Here is a 9,740-nt window from a genome sequence, read left to right on the forward strand (position 1 = left end):
GGTACAAATCTCCTTCCTGCATCCCCCAAATCAGATAAGCAGAATCCTGGTGAGATTGGCAGGAGAAGATGGAGAAAATGTGACAAGCTGAATTAAATAGCACACTTGCTAACCACTCCAACACCCAGCAGTCTTGTACAAACAGGTTTTTTTTCTTTCTGCTGCCTGGTTGCTGGGAAAGGTCTTTTCAGCAAGTTACTGAGATAGAACACAACAACAATTTTCCTTTTTATGTGTGTTTTTCCCTTTGCAGGGCTTTTTGCCAAACTGGAGAGGGAGGAAAACTCATGTTCATGCATAGTATAGCCACTCAGGAAAAAGGATGTGGATTCAAGGCTATTTGTTCAACCCAAAGTCCTGGACGAAAAAGTTAAAATTTCCAGGGCTAATCAAGGAGAAACACATTGCTGCTTTGTGAGAGACTCTGGTCTGGAAACTTGCTGGGATGACTCCATTTCAGATCTCTTCCTATGTGACAATGCTGTTCACTGCTGGGACCTTCCCCAGCAGGTGGTGAGGGCACGGGCAGGTAGGGATGGGTGGTCTTCTCTGGTGCCTCCAGGGAGCTGATTACTTCCTTTCCTGGTTCTGAAAAAATAATCCTGCTTCCTAGAACAGAGCTGAGGGGTTACAGGAAGGCCATCAGGGATGGGCGGGTGGTAGAAAAACACCCCAGAGGCCCATACTGCCTGCTAGCATTAGTCTCATTTAAACAGCTTGATTCTGCTTTGAATTTGGGTCTTCATTGGTATAGCTGCTGGGGAAGAAAGCTGTCATCAGTGAACACAAATCCTGCTGGATTTGAGGAAGAAGCATTTACTGACTTGGCTGACAGGCAAGGGCTCTGGTGGGAACACAGTCCCTCTCTCCCTTTAACATCCCCTCCTTAGCACGGGGTCTGCAGAAATAAAAGCTTTCCGCCTTTTTCCTAGATCCACCTTTTGGAGGATCTGTTGTGCTTTGGGCTGTACAAACTGACAGTGAGATAAGCCGGGAGTTACTGAAGGGAAGAAAGAAATATTTTCTTTTCTCTCCTGCATGGCTGTTGTCACATCTGTTCACCACCATGGGTGCAAGGGAGGCTTTCACTTTGTGGCTGCACCAACCTCTGAGAGAAACCTCTGTGTCTGGATAAATTTACTTTTTGGTATTAGAAACAACATTTAGGACAGAAAAGTTGGAGGAGATATTGTGTCTAACTTGGCATCCTCTGCAGCTCAGTGATGATAAACCTTTCTTCTGCTCCATCTTAATAAAACTGTAATTGGCAGTGACTGTTTTTTGATTTCCCACGTGTGCCAGGAGACACTCCCCCTCTTTCTTCAAGGGCTGGGTTTCATCTGGGCTTTATTTGGTGTGAGGCAACTGATGTTTAGCACATACTGATTGTGTAGCCTGCAGCAGTTTGGGTTGTAATGTGGGGGCTGCAGAGCTGGGCTGAGCTGGGGGGATCAGCTGCTGTGTTCAGGGTTTCAAGGAGGACAGGCTGATAAGGCACCAAGGGACACATCCACACAAGGGGGAAGGATGCAGGATGGAGCAGGGCAGAAAAGGGATCATCTGCTTTCTGTCATTGAAACTGATGTGAAGTTCTCCGTACTGTGGTTAGAAAGAGAGAATTTTCCTCTCTAGTTGGGCTAGAGCAGATGCTATACCAGCTGGAGAAAAGATTTGCTTTGGGCTGATTGGCTGAGCAGGAGTGAGAGGCTGCCTTGGAGGGATGGCCCAGGGAATATGCAAAGCTTGTGCTAATTTCTGGCACTGCAAGGAAAATTCATGCAACAAATAACCTAGGGGGAAATGAGAGTTGTCAAGGAATGCCCAACAACATTCAAAGGCTGTTCAATTTCGGTGGTCATAGCCATTAGAACAAAGCATATGCTTACTTTCAAGAACCCATCAAAGTTCTTTTTTTAAGAATTCTGATGTATCTCCTGCCACTGTTCAGCCAATTTGGGTTAAAGTTGGATGTTTTCCTTCCCCCACCTCCATCTCTTAGGTGGATGTAGTGGGAGAGGTGGAATTGACATTGCTCCCTTTGTGCAAAAATTGTGCTGGCACTCAGCCTGTTTAATAGAATATTAACTCTGTTCCAGAGTGTCTGGAGCCATGTGGAGAGCTGGCTGCAGCCTTTGCCGAGATGCCTGACTTAGCTTTAAACTAACTGGATTGTGGGCTGCAAAAAGCTCAAACAAATTATAAATTCTAGGTAAGGATTTATCAGACCTTTTCTCATTATCCTCTCTTAAGTGGATTAGACCATGCTGGTAAAAAGAGAACAATAATGGAATGAGTGTAAACCCATGCCAGATCTGAATATATTTGTCAAGTTATTATACACAGAGCAATAGGAGGCAGCAGGATCCCGGTAGTAGTCAACTTAATGTGTTGTTAGTTTCAAGTGATTGTACGTCTCTTCCCTGCAGAAGAATTGTTTGCTACACAAGCACATTACATTTAGGAATAAATAAAAACATACTCTAAATCATAGCATTAGTGTGGACTCATCTTCTGTCTCCTGGGGCAGCACAGATCCAGTGAACAGATTCTAGATGAATTCTGCTTCACTGGGACACTGTATGCAGTGCAAGAGCATCTGTAAACCTTTCATAATGTATTAAATGGAGTTAATGAAGATCTCTGCCTACCACCAGAACTGTTCATGTGCTCTCTAACTTCCTTCTAATCTCCAGCCAGCTGCAGGTGGATACCTTCTCTTGGCAACCCCTGCTTTGCTTCCTTTTCCAGATTTTCATTTTGTTGTGGCAGTTTGGTCGCTCCACAAACATTGTTCTCTCAAACTCCTTTTTTTTACTGTTCCCTCTCTATCATTTAAAGGGATAAAATCCTATAATTGCCTTGTCTGAAAGCCAAGATTCCAGCAAGGGACCTGTATTTTGATGGCATATTATATGGTGTCACTGACAGACCTCTCAAGAGAATCAGAGGAACCTGTACTGTCCACAAGGGAAGGCTTTGGGGAAGGGCTTCAATCACTCCTTCATCTGTGCTAGGTCTTCTCCAAGGCTGCTGTGTGTAGATATATTTTGTTTTATAAAAGCAATGTAAGGAGGGCAGGGCAAAGCTTTACAGCACGTGGCATTCTGGGAGATGAAGCATAAAGTACTCAGAAGTAAAGCAAAGACTCATTTTACATGAAGCAAAAAAGCCACACTTGCAGAAAAAAATCTACTTCAGAGTCCCCTTGAGATAAATGTAATTAAAGATAATATATGCCAAGAAGTGAGGTAAAGAATATCCAGAGGAAGCCATTTGTCATGCAGAACAATGACGCCCTATTTTAATTGGTCTCACAAAACCTAGTAACTAGGCTATGTATTTTGACATCCATCTACTGACACCTTCTTAATCAGTCAGCTGTTGGAATATGTGCAGATATCCTTCTCAAACAATGGGAACTCCAGGGACTTTTTACAAGGTGTACCTGGAGGAGCTATAAGCCACTTTCCCCAGGTGTGAAGGCTGTGGGAACAGGGCTGTTGAAGATCTGTTAGCTCTGTAACACAGGCTGAGTGTGCAGAGGACACTGCTTCAGTGTGAGGACAGCAGTGGAAGGAGGGGAAAGAAAAAAACTTCAGATTTGCTGAAGACCCCCATTTCCAGCCCTTTGCAAATATACAGAAACATTCCCTCCTGAAAAGCAGTGATCAGCCATTGCACGAGTTAATTCTTGTTTGTGGTGTGGTTCATGAGGGAAGTGACATACACAGACTTGAGGCTGCTGGAGAACTTGGCACCTGCCATGTTTATACAGTTTTTTGGTGTCATTCCCTGTTTGATTAGGGAGAAGTAAAACTAAGGGAGGTTTTTTTATTTTGTTGTTGTTGTTTTTTTTTTTTTTTTCCAAAGGACTGCCACTATTTGTATTATTTAAAAATTTCATGTTTCATTATGTAGGGTCTCTTGAGAACAGAATATATTCTTTGGCTGTTGCAGCCCAGTGACAGCACCTTCTCTGTATTAATTTCTTCTTTATAAGCCTTGCTGGCAAAGTGAAGTACATGAAATAGGAGCAGCCATTAAATATCTCTTTGAAGATTCATCCAGAAATAAGTGTTAGGATTTTTATGTCTGATGATCACTGAAATCTACAATTGTTCTGGTGCCTCAGGACCTGCGGGCAAGAGAAATGAGATCCCAAACTTGGAGCAAACTGGGGAACAGCAGCAAGGGAAATGAAGGGTTTGGAAAAACTTCAGGAACTTCTCTGAGAGCATGTAGTGAGAAAGCTCTCCTGACTCACTGTACCAACCTGCAGTATCTGAAATAAGAGTAGGTAATGCAAATACAAAGCTGACTAAGCTCTTATTTAAAGGTGGTATTACACCATGTGTCTCACTTTAAGTAAATATATATATCTGATAGAGATTAGAGACTGAGAATTTCAAAGAACATCCAAGGATAGTTTCAAGATTAGAGAGCCACACTTTATTATTTAACAAGTAGATTTTGAAAATCTGCCTTTTGGCTTCAGTAGATAAAGTTCTAATCTGAGAGTAATACACATGATTAATTATCTAAAAAAATCAGGGTCTCAGAAAAACCTCATGGTGATAGCAATGGAAGAGACAGCTGGTGTTACTGTGTCCAGCTTTCTGGTACTGCAGGGAACGGTTTCACTTCAATTTTTCATACACTGAATCCTATTTCCTCTGACACCACTAGGAAGTTAGCCTTCCTTATGGCGGAGTGTTCTTTCCAGCTTCCTTGCTCTCTTGGATAGGAAAATTTGTTCTTTGGTTTTTTAAATTTTGCACCCTAAGTGTTTTCCTGGAGAGGCCACAACTGTTGCATGTTACAAAGATCGGATTCAGAGGCTTGAAATTGCCAAGCTCCCTTTTTGCTTCTCCTCCTATCACTCTTTCCTCCATGTGGTGGTGGTAGATTTGTTTTTGTCAAAGCATATAGTCCCATTCATAAAATTTGACAGATTTATTAAAAATCCGTGTACCTGCAATTTCAAATGGTGGGGTGAAGACAGTCAGTTCCAAATTTTCTTTTTCCCTCAGATATAGCTTTCTCTGCACTCTTATCCTCACCCTGTGTTTGTCCGCACAGCAAACACCACTGCCATTATTGAACACTGAGACAAAGTATGCAGGGACCATGATGAGACTGTCTTTAATCTCTGCTCTATCCTCACTGCTTAGTGGCCCAATCTGTTGCCTGTCACCTGAAGGAGCATCTGAGCCTTAGGATTATTGGTCACATTTATTTTTCAACATATGCCTGGGAGCCACTCTACCTTAATGATACAATTCTCACCAGTCTGTCTCTTCCTCTAATAACATTACAGAAATTGCTATTCATATCCAACTCTGAACCTGGAGGGGGAAGCATCTATAACAAACTCCTAGCACTACTCAATAGAATCTCTTATTAACCTTTCTGTAAGCAATTTCACACAAATATAGTGGTTTTATCTATCCTACTTCTTCTCATTCACTCTGCTGCATCAAGCAAGGCCACTCGGCCATCTTTGCCTTTCTTTCTGGTTCCAAACCCATTATAACTGTGGTCATTATTTTGTTATGTTTATGTTATTTCATTTATTTTTGCTTTGACATATAGATAGCATCAGCATTCTAGGACCCTTGCTTTTTTGCTCATGTACTGTACCTCGCATTAACACACAAGTTTCACTGGTAATCCTCAATGTCTTGATTACACCAGGCAAGGTGATTTTAACAACTGTATCACCATCCTGACAGCTGGGGAGTCTCACAATGTGTTTGTCCAATATTGTGCCTCTGTTATACCCTGATGGAGCCAATGGAGACCATGGTGCACTGAGAACCTTTGAAGTACAGGTGATCCTTATACTGTGCCAGTCCCTGCAGTATCAAGCTTCCTTTCTCCTTGCTGTTCATTTTCCTACTCCTACTCCATTCATTTCTATTTTCTTGTACATTTGATTTTCCTTTCACTCTTCAGTAAATGCAGGAGTGGACTCAGCACACATAACTCTCTTCCCATTATCTAGTTTGAAGCTTATCTACTTCATCTCATCTGCCTTGACCCCATGATGGCTTGGCAGAGGTCAGTACCATCCTGACTTGCACTGAGAATATTACAGGCAGCTGGGCACACTACAGGAAAAAAGGAGGCAGTCCACGGAATTGTGAGGCAGTGGACAGAAAGCAAATGAAAATATATACCTAATTCCCCACACTGCATCATTTAACTGCTGAACTCAGGATGTATTCAAACAGAGGAGTTCAAGATGAGATTTAATGAATTCCAGGCAGAAAATCTGCAAATGTTTTTATGCACAAAGAAACAACCTGAGGCACAGGATGATTCTTACAACCTTAGATTATCAGGGAGCACCATGCCAGGGATGTGTTGCCCTGTCCTTTTAATCCATCTCTAAGCTTCAAATTATAGCCATTAGCTGGGATAGGACCCTGAACTAGGTAGAATTCATGTAATCCTGATAATCTTGGATCACTTAGGGAGAGTTTACCCTTCTGTGCATCCCCAGTTTGAACATTTTTTCCAGTTATACAGCTTTAATGATGATTGTTTTGTCTTTTGTGATTATCAACCCCCCTCTTTTTTTTCTTTTTCAATGATGCAAATGGAAATGAAAATACTCATCTTGCTCTTGCTGAATATGTTGGCTGCGTATTCTGCAGCCATATCTGTAGTGCTAGCATTACACAACAGTTTAAAGTAATACTTGAGACAGTGAGAGGTTGCATTTCTCATCTGGCCAGGTTCATTTGTTTGGCTAGTCTAATGCATTTTGCAAAGTGAGGAAAGAGAGAGAGAGAGACTGCTTTTGCCCTCTGTAAAGCAGAAAGCATTATGAAAAATAATGAAATACAGTACAGTCCTGATTATTCAGATGCCATAGGGAAAGATAAATAAGCCTGGATAACAGAGGTTTCAGAAATTCAAGTGACTTGTCAGCATAATTAATAGAAACCAGGGGACATGGCCATGTTTTGGATAATAGAAAGTTTAGGACAACAGGGAGGCAGATGACCCACGGTTTTATTGCAATACTAAAGCTGTGTTTTAGCTTCCATAGCTCTCATCTTAAAAATCTTTCCTAGTATCTGCTTACCATCCAAAAATGCACTCTGCTAGAGAGAGAGAGAGAGAGAGAGAGAGACAGTAACCACCATGGGTACCACATACAGTAAAATAGGACCAAAAATCCTGAATTTACTGAGGAGGGGAACACTAACTAGTGATATTTATATCTTTCTTCTCCAGATGTGATTAATCTAGTCAAAGCGAAACTGCACAACAACCTACAAAAGGGATAAGCTTCTGCTTGCTTTAGTTCCCTAGGATTTCCGCCTTTTCACAGCATCCATTCATGCAGCAAATTTTTGTCTCATCACAAAAGCTACCCTTGCATGTGTTGTTTTAGGTACCATTCACAAACCTCTGTGGGGTGGCAGTTGGCAGAAGCTGATATTTAAATAGAAACATTTTAATGGCAATTAGAATGATTTATTCCCATTCCATTTGCAAAGTTAAGCTATGTTCTGCTCTAAACACAAGGCACACAAATAGAATGGATCATCGTGCAAGCATCACATTGTCAAAACTAACACTGGTTGATCACAAGGCAAGAATACATTTTGCTTCTCACTCTGCAAATGTTGCTTTTCCAGAGATATCGGAAATGTTTTTCTACATCCTGAATGGAATTTTGTTCATTGTTTTGTGAGAAAGTCCTCATAAGGAAAAAAATTATTTTCCATACTTGGCGTCTGAAAATAAAATTAACTGAATTTGAACTCTGAGAAATTAAGAACTGACAGAGATTTGGTCAATCTGACTGTCTATATAGCTCTTCAGTTCTTTCTGATGAGGCCAGTGGCAAGTTTGCAAATAATAGTGTTCTTTTGAAAGTGCTTTTATCAATTACTTTATTTGGAAATATATTAATAAATGTAAAAGTTCAATTTTTAAACAAAAATCCCAAGTTTACTTTCTTTTCCCCCTCAAAGTATATCTAGTCAAAGTGCTATGATTATGACAGGCAAATTCTGATTGTATCTATTTCATTATTGTACTTCACAGCTGAATATTTAATCCTCTCATAAGTAATGCATTGTTTTAACTTCTTGTTTTCAAAATCCCTCTGAAGAAAATGCATCCACTTGTTTTGGTCTGGATGTTACAGCTGTACAGCAACTGCAACTCCATCTCCTTTGCTGTGGTTCTTTTATCCCAACACTGCTTAGATTTGTGTGGATATTCCTGAGCCTCATAGGGAAATAAATCCAGGCTAAAATTAACTTTTTTTCCTTCACCCTCCAGGAATAGCTTGGAACTGCTAATTATTTTTGTTGTGTTTATCATTAAGTGTTTCATCAATAGTGACTCATTATTAGCAAAGAAGTTAGGACAAAAGCATGGAAAATACAAGGATGACCCCTTGGCAGGTGTCACTGTACAAACACAAGATTGAGAGTGCTTTACTTTCTGTGAGGAAAGTGCAGAGGGGATCAATCACTGGGACTATACACATCTGTGCTTGAAATTAAAATATGACAAAAGTTCAAGGATGTATAATGCAGAACCAGAACATCCAGGCTTCACAAGGCAGTCAGTTCAGGACCCAGGGCATTTTATTTGATATATTCATTTTTCAAGTGATCCATGCTGAATTTAAATGGTGATAACTCATACGTCTCTCTTTTAATTTACTGCACTAGAGCAACTGGGTACTTTCTACAGCAAATCAACTCAAGATGCATAAGGTGGGTTTTGCTGCGTTTTTTTTCTTTCTATCAACAACATATTGCTTGCCTTGATGTGTTTCTGAACTGTGAACTATGAACTGTGGTCTCACACTGGTGGGCAGCTCTGTGCCATGTCTGGGGTCAGGGCAGTTCTGGGCTCCCCTGACAAACAGGGTAAAGCCTGGAGCTCCAATTACAAAGTGGAAACTGTGTTGTATGACATTACTTTCTTAAGGGTAACAAATGGATGCTATTAGGTTAAAAAAAAGAAAAACACCCCAACAAATGCATCCCAGGAAAATTTCTGATTGCATTATGAAACATAAAGACTATTTGTGTTGTCAGCCAAGGAACATTCATGATTCATTTGGATTCAATAAGAACAAAAAAAATCCAACCAGCTGACAGACAAAAGAATTATTTCAAGCATGAAAGGAACATTTTATTTTTATGAATATACAGGAAATTCAAACCAGCTGAAGTTAAAAATATCCTTTTTTGCAACCAGCCAGTTGAAATTTTGTTTTGACAGAGTTTTTATGCAAGTATTGTAACGATTTACTTATATGAAAGCCTGACATAATGACAGAAATCTTTATGTACCTGAATGCCAGGTGATCCTCATCTCCTTCCAACATTACTGTAACTAACATCACACACACACACTCAAACCTCAGGACTTGATAGATACATAAAAATTCCCAGGAGGGTATTTGTTCTGGAAGTCTTGTTATACATGTTGATACACATACTATTAAAATATAAATCAGATATTCACAACCAGGAAGGAGGTTGCTTGCATTCTATTGCTATTTTCTGGATAATCCAATCTAAATCAGGAAAAAACATATTTTGCAGGTCTTAATCAATTTCTCCAATCTAGCAACACTTTTTTTCAGTGATATTTTCAGACTTTGACTGATATTTTGTTATTACATCTCTCCTCTTGCTTACATATCCCTGAAAGGATCTTCTTAATGCTTGCAGTGAGTATTTGGTTGACATTGTGGT

Source organism: Lichenostomus cassidix, chromosome 7, assembly GCF_008360975.1.
Source record: "Lichenostomus cassidix isolate B80296 chromosome 7, HeHo_3.0, whole genome shotgun sequence".
Taxonomy (NCBI): domain Eukaryota; kingdom Metazoa; phylum Chordata; class Aves; order Passeriformes; family Meliphagidae; genus Lichenostomus; species Lichenostomus cassidix.